This window comes from Armigeres subalbatus, chromosome 1 (assembly GCF_024139115.2).
Source record: "Armigeres subalbatus isolate Guangzhou_Male chromosome 1, GZ_Asu_2, whole genome shotgun sequence".
Lineage (NCBI taxonomy): Eukaryota > Metazoa > Arthropoda > Insecta > Diptera > Culicidae > Armigeres > Armigeres subalbatus.
The window spans coordinates 30,095,478-30,112,802 of record NC_085139.1 but is presented as its reverse complement, the minus strand read 5'-3'; positions in this window follow the sequence as shown (position 1 = coordinate 30,112,802).

Here is a 17,325-nt window from a genome sequence, read left to right as displayed (position 1 = left end):
TCAAACTCACTGCGAGTATACTCACACGTGAGTTTGAACTGAAATACTCATACTCGCGAGTGAGTATGAAGAAATGACTTACTCACTCACGAGTAATTTTTACTCACAAAATTCTTCAACGCAAAATAATTGTATCAATATCCTTGTGAATTCGTACTGCAACAAATATTGTGCATAAAGTAGATCGTTTACCTACTTGCTATATCCTTACTGGATACACTGGATCAATTTTGAAGCAAATGGGACATGATCACCACATAATATATTAGTCTTTTAGCAATGTGCGTATTTAGAAATTAAAGATGCAGTATGGTGGAATTCAACTTAACGATAGAAATTCCGTCTTAAAGAAGTGTGCATAAATTAAACAATTCTTGCTGACACAATTGTATCACAAATTATACATTTACCATATTTGAGTTAAGTTAAGAAGTTAAGAAGTTAAAGTTAAGATTTTTTTTGTTAAATAATTGTCAAATTGATTTACAAAATATTCTGCATAACTAGTTTCCTTCTATCATAGAGTATGTACAAATTATGAAACTCCAAGATATAAGTGTATTTCTTAGTTTTATAATCATTTTTTATGTGGGACTTGAGGTGCCTAACTTGAAGCACTAATTTCACCATGTGTCTTATTTGACGCAATTCTATTCAAACTTTTCAAATAGTCCAATCTAACACGTGTCATGATCTGAGAAAATTTCGTTCGAATATTTGCCAGATCAAAATCAAAATCTTAGTTTGATTCTGAATATCGTGCGACATTTTTGGCCAAAATGAGTTTTTCATATATTCTGAATCCTCGTCCAAAAATACGTGTTCTGGCAAAAAACACGAAAAAAAAATTTGATCGATGAAGAATTGTTCGTTTGTTTGAGAAACTACATATGTACACGCACTTTGAAGAGCAATTATGAAGTACTGCTTGCAGTTTTCAAACTGTAAGTGTCTCAGGATGTCGAGTTTTGCCAAAAACTATTGTTCTGTACCGAAGAAATCAAAAGATTCGGTACCAATTTGCTAAAAACAGTTTTTTGTTGTTTTCTCGTAATTGTGAATAATGGATATATGCAGTTTATCAAACAAATGATTTAATTGTTTTCCAGTTTTCCTGTTTTTTCTCGGATTTTATAGTACTTTTGTTACATCGGACCTTTCGCATTCAAACAATCAGTTGGGACCTGTGATATTGGGCTTTATTCACAAATCAAAGTCACATAGGTCCTTACGGAAATTGATGAAAAATATCAAACTTGGCTTGTTTATGTTGCTTAAAGAAAAATAATGAAAAGAAATTTATCATGGGTTGAATCAGTTCATTATCGTAACAGTTACCGAAAAACGTCTAATAGGGTATGCTACCTATCGAGAGTGTATACAGACATGATAAGTGAGAGATTTTCTCATTCTCCTTCGGATTCGAACCGGTACTTTGGCTGCAAGGTCGAAAAAGTGATGTGAATTTCAATGCAACTGATATTGTTAATTATTTATTTAGTTTCATTGAATACAACCTTACTCCTACACCTAGATATTAGTCATGCGAACAGGAATGACATTAGCAATTTTATACTTTTGAATCAACTGGTTAGATGATTCAAGTTAACTCATCAAGGCATTTGACTTGAAAGTGAATTGAAGGTCTAAATAAAGACGTTAGATTGCCAATGCGGAGATGACGATTGATTCTCGAGCGGGTGGGAACATTCTCGACTCCCTGGGTATGATGTATCCATTTTACCTGCCACATAAGATACATACTCATGTAATTGCGGTCATAGAAAGGCTTTCAAATAATAACTGAGGAAATGTTAATAGTATACTAAGTTGAAATGTTTTGTCACAGAAAAGGAAGAAGTGAGGAAAATATTTTAATGTTGAAAAAGAAATATGTTTGAGCTTATTAAGTGGAATATCTTCACCTGTAGAGGATAGAACGAACTACTACTTTTTCTACAATTTCACTATGTCTTCTTCAATAGCTCTACATTCCAACTGCAACTTGGCATGATTTACAACTTCTATTTGTTCTATTTGCATTTCCTCAGTTATTAATTGGAAGCTGTTCTATGCCCGCGAATTGCATAAATATGTATTTTGTGTGGCAAGTACAATAGATACACTATGACCAGGGGACCACTACACTATCAGGGTTGTTACGGAGATCCTGAAATATTTTCCGCGCCAAATCCGCGCCGACTAAAATCAAATCCGCGCCATTTCCGCGCGACATGAAATCCATTCCGCGCCAAATCCGTGTGATCCAGATGTAAATTTTAAGCAAATACACGTTAAATGTCAATTTTTGTATAACAACTTATTGAGTGTCTTCTCTTCAAGTTCTTTTTTTATACAATATTACTGATTTCAAATATGATTTTAAACTGCAACATATGTTTGTATCAAAATACGAATAGGACTAATAAAACCGCAGTAAGTATTACAACCCTTCCAAATGGCCTTATTCGCCACTAAAAGTACTGAATCTGAGGAAACAAGAACTAAACAGTCAAAACTATTTCCATAAGCACCGCTTTTTGGATTAGATTATGGCTTTGGAATGTTTTGTTCCGTTATTATCAGGTTTTTTTTTGTTGATAGAACTCCATAAAATTCGGCACAACGTTGATTACAAATGAATGTTAAGGGCGAGATTTGATCATAATTGATTAAAGATAAACCTGGCAAATATTAAAATATCTGCCAAAACCGCAATTTCTTTTAAAGTAATTAATTAGGGAGCTTTGTTGTAGTTATTGATCACAAGACAAACTTGCTTAGATATTAAGGAATTAAACAATGAAGCTCCGTTTTTAAACAAAACTTCTGTGAAACAAATATTTGAATTCATATCAAGAAACAAATAATACTAAATCTAACATAGTTGCTCAAGCTGCGTTGACTTTTAAGTCAGAATCAAGCGTAAATTCCTTTGGAAAGTCCAGAGGAATATTTTCAGGAATTTCTTTGGAAATTTGGCAAAATAATTTGCGTAAACTCCAACAGAAATAAGTCCGTTATTTCTCCTCAAATCCTTGTAACAAGCTTTCATGCAGATTTTGACCATTCTTATTGGAATTTCATTTAAAAACTCCGAGAACTCCTGTAGAAATTCATCTTTCGTGCACCGATTCATCCCAAAGATTTCTGCGGGTCATCCTCCGGAAATTCTCCCGGAAATTTTCATGGAAATGTTTGCAGAAATCCTACAGCCCTTCCGAGAACATCTGTGGGAATTCCTCCGAGTATTCTTACAAAAATTCCCCTGGGAAATTATTTTGTAATTCAATTGGGAATTTTGTCGTGAGTTCAAGTAAATTCTCCACAAATAACCTGCGGAATATCTTTAGAGCTTACTTGCAGAAATCCCTTCATGAATTCCTACGGAAATCGCTTTAGAAATTCTTGCAGAAATTGATTGGTGACTTCCTGCGGAAAAACTCCCGGTTCTATTTTTGAGCACTTATTAAAGAAATATCTGTGATCATCGCTATAACTCTTTTGTAAATTCAAGGCGGCATTCTTTTCGATTTTCTATAGAGTAGAGTGGGGCAAGAGTGCGCGTGGGGTAAGAGTACGTTTTCGATTTTTTGAAGCAATAAAAAAAGATAAACTAGCAGCACTAAATCAGTTTGACAGGTATTCTGGCCAACTATTATCATGTGTAATTGTAAACGATTTGAATAAACAACAAGGGAGATATGGAGTTTGATAACTTTTTGGTCATTTTGCTAAAAATAATTGGATTTCCGCAACTAGTATTTCATTACCATATATACGTTCAATCAGGTGAACATTATACCATTTCGATAACCTATTGTAAAGAGTACTTTATGGTACAGAACACCACTCCGGTTGGTTTTCCAAGAAGTCAAAAACATTACTTGAATAATTTTTGGGAGTGTGGGGTAAAAGTACGCAGGAACCGGTGGGGCAAGAGTACGCATATGAATCTTCAAGTTATGTTTTCAAACCCGTATCTCTGGCCGAAATAAGATTTCTTCCAAAGCGTAAAGATCCACAACTAAGAAAAAAGGGACAGAATTTGAAACTATCACAAGTTTTTAGGATAAGTTGAAGTAATTCGGTGTTAGAAAAGACTTAGCGAACAAAGCACTGAATCGAAATAATGAAATTGTATTAGGACTTGTTGTACACCTAAACATAGTACGAAAACACAATTTCATCTAAATGATAATATCATTTAATCAAAAGAAACATTCATAAATTACGCAACGTTTAGCTGGGAGGGTTGTGAGATGTGTGACGATCCATATAATTTTTAGAGGATTCATACAAATAGTGTAAGATAGAGGGGAGGGGTGATGAAATAGCCAAATTTTACGTTACGTGATTGGTGGACTTTCTTTAAGGAAAATGCCTTTGTATACGCCACGCGAAACCTGATATATATTTTTACCTCTGTAGTTTTTTGTATATATAAAAAACAATGGTTTTTCGTATGAAAGTGCACATTTTTAGGACCCCCTCCCCCTTTAAGAGTTAGGTAATCTTTAAATATTCCTTAATATATGCTCATTAAACATGAGTTAAATGTTATTAACTCTTATTTATGTTAATATATACTTAAAGCACATGATTGGATAAATGCGTACTCTTACCCCACCCGATGCGCACTCTTACCCCACCGGTGGGGTAAGAGTGCGTTTTTCACTTGTCTTGCAATAAGGGTTCTACTAAAACGAATCTCAATAATTTCAATATTTTTTCCACTGGGTAACATAAAGGAAGAGTATATGAATCATCGCCACTGATTTGATATGCAGAAGCTTGCTTCATAAGGGCCACATGATCGATTGAAAACTAAGTGCGTACTCTTGCCCCACTCTACTCTAGTCATTCCTGCGCTCACCACTCCAGGAAATTCCTCCAAAAATGTCTTAATAATTTTTCGGGTTTTTAATGCTGCAGAAATCCTCTTTACGCTGTGGAAACTTATTTGTAAGGAATTTATACAAGGATTATCATAGGGTTCTTGTGGAAATTTCTTTAAGAAGTTTCTTCGTTTTCTGTTGGTAATCCTGTAAAATACCACCGGAGTTAACCTAAAATATCATAAAAACCCAGAAATAACTTTTAAGAATCATCTTCTAATTTTTGATCGACTTTCTGCGGAAGAACTTGAAATGAGATTAGAATGAGGCATTTGCATTAAATCACAGAACATTTTTATGTTTTCAATTGTTGTATAAACCTTTATTCGTACTAGGTGAATGTTATAAAGGAAATACAAAATGTTCCAATATTATGAAAGAATTCCTGACGACTTTTGAAAAATGAATGCCATTAAATAAGGACTTGGACATATTCGAAAAATAATGTTAATAAACATGAAACGTAAATTTGTTCTCAACAACATTTGCTAATGAAAATAAAGCCCATCTAGATAGATAAAACTAATTTTCAAATAAACTTCCCAAGATTTTTTCTTAGAAATGTCCACCTAAAACTAAATCCGCGCCAAATCCGCGCGAAACTCTAAAACCGTTATGTAAATCCGCGCCAAATCCGCGAAAACCGCGAAATCCGCGAAAATCGCGAAATCCGCGTAGTCGTAACAACCCTGCACTATGAATCGGACCGAAAATCGAACTGTCCATCTCCGGATTGGCAATCCTACTCCTTTGCGCGCAAGGCTAACTAGAGACCCCGTTCACTATGTACTTAATTGTATACTAATCAACATTACAATTACTAATGGGTGTCAGTATTTCCTATACTGACGTACTTGGCATAGTTGTCCATGTTATTCTACAATGGCATTTACACAGTGCTGAATGTGAGGCCTTTTTCCATACAAGTAGTGTCTTCATCAGACACGATGGCTTGACTAGCAAGCCTTCTCTCTTGGCCACTCTTGGTGTGTCCTCCATTCAGGAACATTGGTACGTATTCTAATCCGATGCCGAAACTTGATCTGTAATTGTTTGTTCGGAGCTCAGCAAAACACTTCAAAATTATTATTTGCACAACTTACCTTAGTAACAGATTTTCTTTTTAAGGTCGGATCCGGATAGAATTTGTTTTATTTAATTCATAATATCACCTGATACAAAATGCCACACTAACAGGTTTTCGTGTCCAATAAAATAAACATTACAAATTTAAACTATAACTAAACCGGATAAACCGAGGGAAACAAAGATCGCATCTGATAATCTAACAAAGTTTTTGTTTATATCAGATTTGACTGTCACTCACATTGCAAAACGGCCAGTCGACAGATCTGTGCGATATTTTCGTAAAATCAGATTGGCCGTTTTGCACTGCTATAATTTTTTAGTAAAAACAAAATAAAAATTTATTGGATTTAAATTTAATGCAAAGTTTTAATGGTACACTACTAAAAATCCACACATATTTATTGGCAAAAATCCATAGATTTAACTTATGATGTATATCAGCGCACACATAACCATTCTCCACGCAAACTACTAATAAAATATATATCCAAATAAACTTTATGTGTAGTCTCGAATTAGCTATTATTCAATTTATCTGTGGTTCTGTATCGATTATATTAGGGTGGAGCTATTGCAACAATTTAAAACGGCGACACATATATCTTATATAGATATTTTTTGGCAGTGTAAGCTTCCAAACAAAGACTAATTAAGACGTTCATGTCCCATATTAGAGTACGCAATTTTAGTGCTCATGATGTACTAGAATAGAAAATTGTACAACCGCATTTTAATATCACCTTGATGCAAGTACAGCGCTGAGTAACTAGTATTTCATGTGTTACTACGGCGACTAGCCAAATGTTATGCAGATCACAACATAAGAAAAAATGTTAAGAAATAATTTTCAAAAACAATCGCAAATCATTTCGGCAGGGAAAGAGTTGCTTCTTGTCATGTTCCCTAATATCCAGCGATCCTGGTTATGCTTCAACTGGACAACTAGACAATTTTTCCATGGTGCAACAGGTACTTAACACGATCGCGATTTTCTGACGTTCTGAAAATTCTAATTTGGCACAACGCAGAGCCTCGATGGCGTATGAAGTTCCATATCTCAATTTGTCAGTGTAAGAACCAAAACTTTAATATAATATGAAATTGAAATCAATGAAAAATGAATTAATGAACAAAAATCATATTATAATATTTTTTTCCATCGTTTTTTGGCAGCTTCGAAGATTCTCCCGAGGTTAATTCACGGAATTCTCGAATTCACCTATTGCTACAAAATACTAGATTACAAGCGTTTTTACAGTAAAACAAAATATTTTTATCGAAGTTCAAAGAATTTGTTTTAAATTTTAGTAATCTTCAGAAAACCCATTCCTACATTTTCATTATTTTGCTCATAAATTTTACCAAAAGTCTACACATACTACTTCAAATAGTTTGACCACTTAATCTTTACATAAAACGATTGCTTCTCCGACTGAAAATGACTCAATAGATCTATCTGCGGCATCACACAATACATGTATCGTCATTAAGACTTCAATCTTTGTTTTGGATTTCTCTGCCTTTTCAACCACGTATTGATTCTGGGCGGCAGTAGAAAAGTCATTGTATTTTTTATGATTTCTCGTGAAACTGACTCTGGCACGAAAAGACGGCTCCTGACAATTTCATAAGCTACACCTTCTAAACATCACTGTGACCTTCCTGATTTTCCATTTATGAAATGTTAATTGAACAGCATGACGTACATTGTAAAACATTACTTATCGTGAATGTGTGGGGAGAAGCGTTTGTTTTGAGTCATTAGGAGCCGCAAATATATCAGATATACTTTATGTTACGAGTTACGAGCTTTAGAATCTGTGTGTAATTCCAATTATGGGTAGAGTGAAAAGAGTTGTAATGATTAGAAATACTATAATAAGAGATCGGCGAAGACGCCATCTTGTTTCCAATCGAACCGTCAAAAGCGGTTCCAATTCGACTTGTTTACTTTTTGCATCCATAAGAAGCAGGCAAAAAGTTCAAGTGATGCCGGTATTATTTTCACGATTTCATGCATTTTCATACGTTGCCATTTCGACAGTTTTTCACTCCGCCGGTCTCTGGTTATAGGGTGGCTAGTAATGATCAGCCGTTTATTGCATCTCTACCAAACATCGTAAGGGTGACAAGATGTCAAATTGATCACGTGTGAACGCAGCCTCGTTTCGTGCTCTTTTCGGTTACTCCAAGGACTTCGTAGACGACTTTTCGATCATCCTTGCAAAAGTTTTTTAATAGGCCCTAAAAGAGAAGCCGCTTTAAAATGTTTTTAAAGGATTTTCTTATATAATCTAATAATTCTTACCTTACGTTTCTCAACGGTTTTGCACAGAATACCTGTTTGCACTCAAACTATCGACGGCTTCAACATCATGCTATAGCGCGCACGGAATAAAAAAAATCTTAATGCGCTCATTGTTCCATTCACTTAACGCAATGATGAGAAGCAAGCAGTGCGCGCAAAAGCAGCATCACAACACTGCGCGCCAAATAAATGCGCGCCTACATTCGTTAATTGTATTATCTGTTTAATTGTCCTTCCTGCCTATAGAAAGCAAATTATAGTCCGTATTTTTTTTTGTAAATTGTTTATCTTGTTTATAGGGTATCTGTTCCTATATCAATAACAATAAGCCAATGCGCATATGAAATGCATTTATTTCTCACCCAATAATCAAGAAACATGAGAATAATTATGCTCGGCTCACGTCATTTTTAATTGATAACAATTTGGTAACTTCAAAAATGAAATTGTTATCACAATTAAGAAGTATTTAGCTAAAAAACATTATCACTGCCATGCACCTATTTCAATAACATTCAAAAAAAGTTAATCCTATGCCTGTACCTATATCAATAATACTGTTTCCAACATAAAATACGCACACTATTACTTGTGTGTATACGTAACGATATGATTGCAGTGATGCCGAGTTCTTCAATGTTTTGTATTTGAGTTGAAATATAATTACAAAACTCCAGTTTTCGTTGTAGTTTTCCAACTTATCAGTTTAATTTTATGTTTGTCATAGCTTATATCTTCGATATACCTTGTTTTACAAACATAAGAGTTGAATTTCACAGTAAAAGTTCATTTAAGCATTTTTGAAATAAAAATCTAGGTCGGCAACCCTTGCCGATGCTGCAAGCCATGTAAATAGTTTGGAATACGGACAAGAATAATTTAGACGTTGTTCGAAATAAACCTATATCAAACTATAGGAAATCGCGTTAGTTTTTCAAGTTTGATTATATTTATAGTGAAATTGTGATGTGCTCTATGTGTTGTGAAGTGTATTTTGAAAGGATTCATTCATTTTAGCTTGAAATTGAGTGGAAAACAACGGCATGAAATGAGATGAATCTGCTAGTAGCACTCGAGCAGTGCATCAAATCAACAGTTCAGAGGTAGGAAAATGAAAATAAATGTGTTTTATAATTTTGTTTTTAATAATTTGAGTCTTGTGAACTAAAACATTACTCAAACGGAATTTTAAATAATACTCCAAACATTGGAGAAGGTGGTCTATTCATTATTGTGTACATATGATGTGAGAAATTGTTATCAAATTGATTTTTTATTTGGTTTATCGACGGTTGAGATTAATATACGGGCTGTTATTAATATGGGAACAGATACCCTAGTTCTCCACCGCTGCCAAACCAATGATTTCCACTCTACGTAGGGTCCAATCTCTGGCCGCAAGAGTACCATTTCCTCAATGCAATCCAGTATCGATCAGGGCTCTTCATCTTGTCTTGATATCGATCACATCGAGAGATCGAGAGTATATTTGGCGCTGGTATTTCTTTCTGGGGATTTGCTTGAAACATATTTACCAAAACAATCGTAACTGATGTTCATAACAAACTTTGGCTTGTTGCCATAGGCTACTGCATTGCAAAGCTGATGGAAGAAAAGGTATTCATCAAGACGTCAAACTTGGGTACCGAGGGACCAAATGCAGTACTAGAAGTGGTCCCTCGAGTGAGCTCTACAGTGACGTCTTAATTAGTCTTTGTTCCAAATGTGTACTTCTCGCGCTTAGTTTCATAGGGGCGTAACTGTATTGATCGATTTCTCTTAATCGATTTTATATTTTGTTAATAAATCGATTGGTTCAAAAGTTACAACCGTGATTATCAATTCTGGTGCAAGATACATTCATCCTTTATGGCAGCAAACCATTAAATCATCGACAAACTAGCGCAATTCGCTACAATATTAAAAATAAAACATCGATGAAAAGAAATCGATCAATACAGTTCCGCCTCTATGAAACTAAGCGCGAGACTTTTGAACTACATATTTCCATATCGTACATCACCCAGATTATAATTACAATTTGTCTAGAATTTATCACGTACACCTAGTTTTTCACACGGTTTGGTGTTAGTCGTTTGAGACCTTCAGCGTCAATTAAACAATGAGTTGACCAAACGAAAAAATTCACAAAATATCAAAAGAAAGTCAAGTGGTATTTAAAAAGAACGTTATAAGAATAATCAATTTTTAATAACTGCAATCATTCTCTGCCATAATTTAAATTCAGATTTGTTAGATTTGTCAGACACGTGTTATTGAAGTTTCTAATTTGTGTACGTTGGAACAAAAGATATTTTAGTTACTAGATAAAGATTTTCGCTTCGGTTCCCTTTGTTCTGCTGTCCGGAACATGTTGGGTACCAAGCTGTCAAATCGTATGGATTTTCCTTCTTTGACATTTACTGCCGCTAACCGCAAGTCGAGCACATCTGTATATGGGGCTCCATATACAGATGTGCTCGACTTGCGGTTAGCGGCAGTTTAGCTCCCCTATCCTAGATGTTCCGGACAGCGAGGACAGCGACAATCTTTATCTAGTAACTAAAATATCTTTTGTTGGAACTACATTGCGAGTACACATTAGAGTGGGGCATCGTGGTCATTTTTTCAAATCAATGGTTTTTCGATACCATTCGGGGTCCCAAACAACTGTGCAAAATTTGAGCCCGATTGGTTGCTTCCTCGCTTTCTGCATCGCGTTTGAAGTTTGTATGGAAATTAGTATGGGAAAACGTACATTTTTGCATTTTTATTTTTAGGGGTTTCAGTTCATCGTAAACCAAGTGGCACATTGTGTCAAAGTATAACCTGAAGAATACCGAAAAACATTGCTGAAGAAGGTACGTTGCTAGAATGTCCACATAAAAAGTTATAATTCTTCGAAGATTGCTTGTTCAAACCATATGCAAAAAATCGATTATTCTGCCAGCACTGCCGAACTACATGGACCAATAATTTAACTGAATATTATTTAAAAAATATTGATCTTATAGGTCTGGTATGCTCATTGTAGTTATTCGGAATCATTTCTCAACGTTAAAATCGGGTCAAGAATGAAAAAGGGATTTACCCACAAACAACCATAGCTAGCCTGGTAGTGCTGGCAGAAACATTGAATTCTTCCATATGGTTCAAACAATAAATATTCGAAGCGTTATAATATTTTTTGTAGATGTTCCAGAAACATACCTTCTTCAGCAAAGTGTTTCGGCATATCGGGTGAGGTCGTGCGCCAATTAGCTGTATATGCTGACGTAATGAGTTACGTGATTGGTGATGAATTTTAGCCGCTAAAGACAATAATGTAAAAAAGTTCAATTTCCCATACTTATCTCCATATAAATTTAAAGCGCGACGCAACCAATTGAGCCCATATTTTGCACAGTTGATCGGTATCCCAAAACGGTTCAGATAAATCTTGATCTCACTTGATTGGATGTAGTTTGCGTTTCTCCATACAACTGCGCCCCACTCTAGTACACATAAAGACACGAGCACATACACATAAAAACTCACACAAAGTAACGAACAATAATCTCATGTCAATGGCTTTAATATTTAACCTCAAAACCACCCCATAACAATCCTGTCGGTAATCGCACTAACCATTTGCACCTATACTTCAGAATTTACTATGCAACTAGTTTCAATTTAGTTCCACTTCCATCATTGCCTAAAAAGTTCACCTTTTGTTAATTTTGACTGTTAACAAAATCAAAAATGTATGTTACCAATCTTACTCACAATACTCATGACGAGCGATTATGCTCACTCACATGAGAGTATTGGTATCCAAACTCACCTGCGAGTTACTCACTGCGTGAGTAATACTCGCAACGAGTTTGGTGACCTACTCACTGCGTGAGTATGAGTATTTAGTGAGTAGCTCACGTTCTGAGTATTACTCACAAAATGAGTAAAGAGTGAGTATTTTTTTACTCACGAGTAAGAGTTTCGCAACACTGGTACCGAGGTTGTGTGCTTCGATAAGCTTGCGAGCGATGGCGTTGGCTTTCTCCGGAGAGGAAACAAAGATTTCTCCAGTGTCTTCCTTCAAGGGTGGGATGGTCTTGGGCTTCTTTTTCAGTACTTTAGCTACTTTCCAGAAAGGCTTCGAGTAGTCTTTCATTTGCTTGATGTCGTTGGAGAACTGTTTGTTCCGAATATCAGTCATCCGATCCCCTATCAACTTGTTAAGATGCGAGATAATTCTTGCTTCTTCAGTGGGCAACCCATTCTCTGGAACTGTCTCCTAACGGTATTCCTTTGTTGGATGATTTGCTGGGTGAGCATGTCAATCACTGCGAATTTTCGTTTCACCGGTACCCACCGAATACAAGCATTTTCTGCGGAATGTAGGGCTTCTTCGAAATCATTCAGGTGTTGGTCGATGGCTTCGGGGGAAGGCAGGTGTGGGTTTTCCGGAAGGCGAGATTCTACTAGTCGACTGAAAGCAACCCAGTTGACACGATTATAATCCCGCCTTATCATTGGGGCCGCTGGAGTAGGGCAGTAATCAAAGTCGCAGACCACCGGGTAGTGGTCAGAGCTCAATTTCTGAAGGATTGTTGGTTTCGAAAGAGCCATATCCGATAGAAAAATGTCGATAGTCGAGGTGTTTCCGGTCGGAGAGAGGAAAGTTGGACCATCCGGAAAGTGAATATCGCAAGTTCCAAAGCTTAGATGATCTGCAAGGATGAAGCCGTTTTTGTTATTTTTTCGATTTTGCCACAGGGAGTGTCGAGCGTTTAAATCGCCAGCTACGATAAACCGGGATCTGTTGTCGGTAAGCTTTTGAAGGTCTTCTTCGAGGAGTTTTGAGGAGGTGGAATCGCATTGGCGAGGGAGATATACGGCAAAAACTGCAGTCTCTTGAACAGCAAGAATCTTTAGGGGAGAACGGTCCAAAATGCACCCCTTAAGCTTTTTCGATGTTTTCGCCCATATGAACAAAAATACCCAACCATTTCAACGTATAGGTGCAAAATTTACATACCCAGCTAAATTTCACAATGATCTCCTATTCAAAACAATAAGGTTTTCATGTCTTTCTAATGCATTTAAAAAATGTTTCAAAATGGGCCCGAATGGTGGTCTAAAATGACTCAATTGCATGTAAAATGAGGGTGAACGCATGGTTGTTTGTTTTTTCTCAATGGATTGAACTACAATCTTATGGATGTGGTGGAAGAATAGCAAATCGTTGAATTTGAGTGAATATGAATGGATTTTTCTGATTTTTTCCAATGGAGCTCAATGCTGGATAACTAATTATGAATTGTAATGGTAATATTCGTTCATAAATGTACTACAACAGATTATATGAGTGATTTTATGAGTGAGGCCATTTTGCCCCAGGGGTGCATTTTGGACCGTTCTCCCCTACACCGATTGCTTCGACGAGTTTTGTTTTAGGATGCGGCAGGATCTCGTAGCGGATGCCGTGTCTGATTAGAATAACCACACCTCCACTGTTTGAGTTGGGGCGGTCGAGGCGAACTACAGTATGATTGGGGAGTGAGACATTAATTCTCGGACTGAGCCGGGTCTCAGTAATTACTCCTAATTCAATATTATGTTGGGCTAGGAAAAGAGCCAACTCAAGCTTTTTCGCTCTAATAGAACGAGCGTTCCAATTGGCGATGCGGATTTTGCGGGGCTCAATTGACCCCATATTGGCACACCATATATCCCAGGACCTTCACTTGGTCCGAAAATACTCCACAACGCTGCTGAACTGTACAACGCCTCGTTACTTCCCGCTGGAGTGCGATCAGATGATTCCGCTTGTTGGTGCCAATCCAATACAAATCAAACCCAAATATATTCCAAATTAGAACACATCTAATCCAAAACAAAACCCATGCAGACCAAATCCAATACTAATCCAATCTAAAATCGATAAAAATCCAATCGAAATTCAATCCAAATCGCATCAAAAATTCAAATCCAATCCAAATTCGAATCAAATCCCAAACAAGATACTATCTTAATTCAAAACAAATCCAAATCCAGTCTAAATGCAATCCAAATCAAGTTCAAATCCAATCTAATTTCAGTCCGAATCCAATCCAAATCTAAACGAAATCAATCCAAATCCCCTTCAAATTAAACCAAATCCAATTTAAATCCAATCCAAATCTAAACCAAATCAATCCAAATCCCCTTCAAATTAAACCAAATCCAAATCCAATTTCAATCCAATCCAAATTCAATTCAAAATAAAGAAAAAATCAAATCATATCCAAATCAATTCCAAACCCAATACAAATCCAAATGATATCAATTTCAAATTCAATCCAAATCCAATCTAAGTTCAATTCAAATTTAAACCAAATCAATCAAAATCTTTTTCAAATTAAGCCAAATCCAAATCCAATATATATCCAATTCAAATCCAATCAAATTCAATTCAAAATAAATAAAAATCCATTCCAAATCAAATCCATATCCAATCCAAATAATCAAAATTCAGTGCAAATCCAATCCAAATTCGAATTGAATCCAAATCCAATCCATATCCAATCCAAGCCCAATCCGAATACAATTCACATTCAATTCAAATCCAATCGAATTCAATTCGAAAACCTTTTTTTAATAGAGAATTTAATTTAAAATCTATCCCAATTCGAATATGTATAATCCAAATCTAATCCAAAATATTCAAAATTTTAAACCAAATTTTCGTTCCAAATTCACGATCTAATCTTAATTTAAGTGCAATTTTACTCCATATTTGTCCTAACTCTCTACACACCATAAAAAGTAGTCCTAATAAGTGGAGAAAATGTTATTAATTGATCATTTGTAACCCCGCAATTTATCATGAAGATCTATTTCATGCCGCACTGCCGATTCAAATCAAAACCTTATTCGAATCAAATCTAGGGTTACTACTGCTGGACTTCATCTCATCTTTACGATATTCATCCTACAACAAAAATAAAGTAATGAAATGGAATTTAATTTGTTTCTTATTTTTGCGATTTTTTTCTGCAGTAAGCACGCATGTTAGCATGTTCGCAATAAGATGATATGTGAGAAATGAGATGGAAAACGAAACAGTTCCCCTATATGCAAACCACATTGAAATAAAATGGCAATCCTATACTTCGTAGTTTAAACTAATTATCGTAACACCAGTACAAAATGTCCAGTTTGGCATAACAACCCAAATCCTATCTTTCTTTATAATGCTGGGGTTAGTGACAAAAGGTCGAAAGACAAAAGGTCGAAAGGACAAAAGGTCGAAAGACAAAACGTCGAAAGACAAAAGGTCAAAGGGACAAATGGTCGAAAAGGACAAAAGGTCGAAAGGGACAAAAGGTCGAAAGGACAAAACGTCCAACGGGACAAAAGGTCGAAAAGGACAGAACGTCGAACGGGACAAAAGGTCGAAAGAAACTAAAGATCAATAGGATCAAGAGATCGAAAGGGACAAAAGGTCGAAATGGACAAGGAACTGAAACGGAGAGAGTCAATCTAGCTCCAGAGTTGCCCTACACAGTTAGCAAAATCTCTGCTCTTTTATTTTGAACAATTTTTAACAATTAAATAAAATTCATTCAGTGAGTACAGCTAATAGATGGATGTTGAGTTTTCTAAATATCACTTCGATCTGTAAAAATGGTGCGGCGTGCACATCAAATGCACCGGCGTATATTACACGCCGGTGTATTTTCAATGCGTGCGCCTGCGTGGCTGCGAAGTGCACTATTTTGACAAATCTAAGTGACATTCAGAAAACCTAGATATGCATCTATTATTTGCACTCATTGAATGAATTTTATTAAATTGCTTAAAATAAGTTAAAACAAAAGAACAACTTTTTTGCCAACTGTATAGGACAACTCTGTCTCGCGCAATACAAGTTTTATTATTATATATTATATATTTTTTGCCGTAATCAACAATCTTTTTTATCTCTATCAGAACTATCTAGATATTCATAATATTGCTACATAGTAATTACTCCTTCTTTGAAATTTGCTCATTCTTCAACTTTGATTGATGTGATGAGTGTGTTATTTCTGCTCGACCTTTTGTCCTTTTCGACCTTTTGTCCCGTTCGACCTTTTGTCCAGTTCAACCTTCTGCGCCTTTCGACCTTTTGTCCTTTCGTCCTTTCGACCTTTTGTCTTTTCGACCTTTTGTCTTTCGACCTTTTGTCTTTCGACCTTTTGTCCTTTCGACGTTTTGTCTTTCGACCTTTTGTCATAGATTCATAATGCTGGTCGATAGTATATTGGTTTTCAGGCAACTAATAGTTTTGAAAAATTGACAAACGAATGTTCACTCCTTTAGCTCGGAAGCGGCATTCGCTATTTCCGTGTCAAACTGAAGGATCGTGAGCAGTTGATGGACGAGCTTTCCAAATGCCAAATTTATTCAACTATTTTAATGAAGATAAACGCCCTACGCCTTCAATTAAAAGTCACAAAAAGCTGACATCTGTATTATTTAAAAGTTTAAATGTGATACAACTAATAATAGTTAACCGTGTTTCTCAACAAGTTGTTATCTGACAAGGATTGTAGTATGTATATTGAAGTAAAATAAAAGAAAATGTAATATAATATAGCTATTTATATGTAATGTATCAAGGATTTCTTGTTTATAAGTTTCGATACGTACATATATTGCTGCAAAAAAGATTACGGTGTGACTTTATTGGTCAGGCTGGCACCGGAAGTCCACTCCGGGACGCGATCCCACTACTGCTTACCGCGGAGACTTTTAGCTGCTGGTTTTCACCCCTCGCTCGGTTCATCTCTCTTTAGCCAACCTGAATGCATCGGGCTCCCCCATTGCACCCATATTGACGGTCAGCTTAGTGCGGACGTCCCGTCAACATGGACTTACCCGGCACACAGTGGACCCCAACCTCAAATCAGTCCGTAACCCGACCCGTGAGCAGCCACGTTACAGGAGACGCCACGCTCCCAGTCGAAGAAAGCGGTGAATGAACCGGTTCACAGCAAAGGTGATTTTATTTACCACCACCTTTTC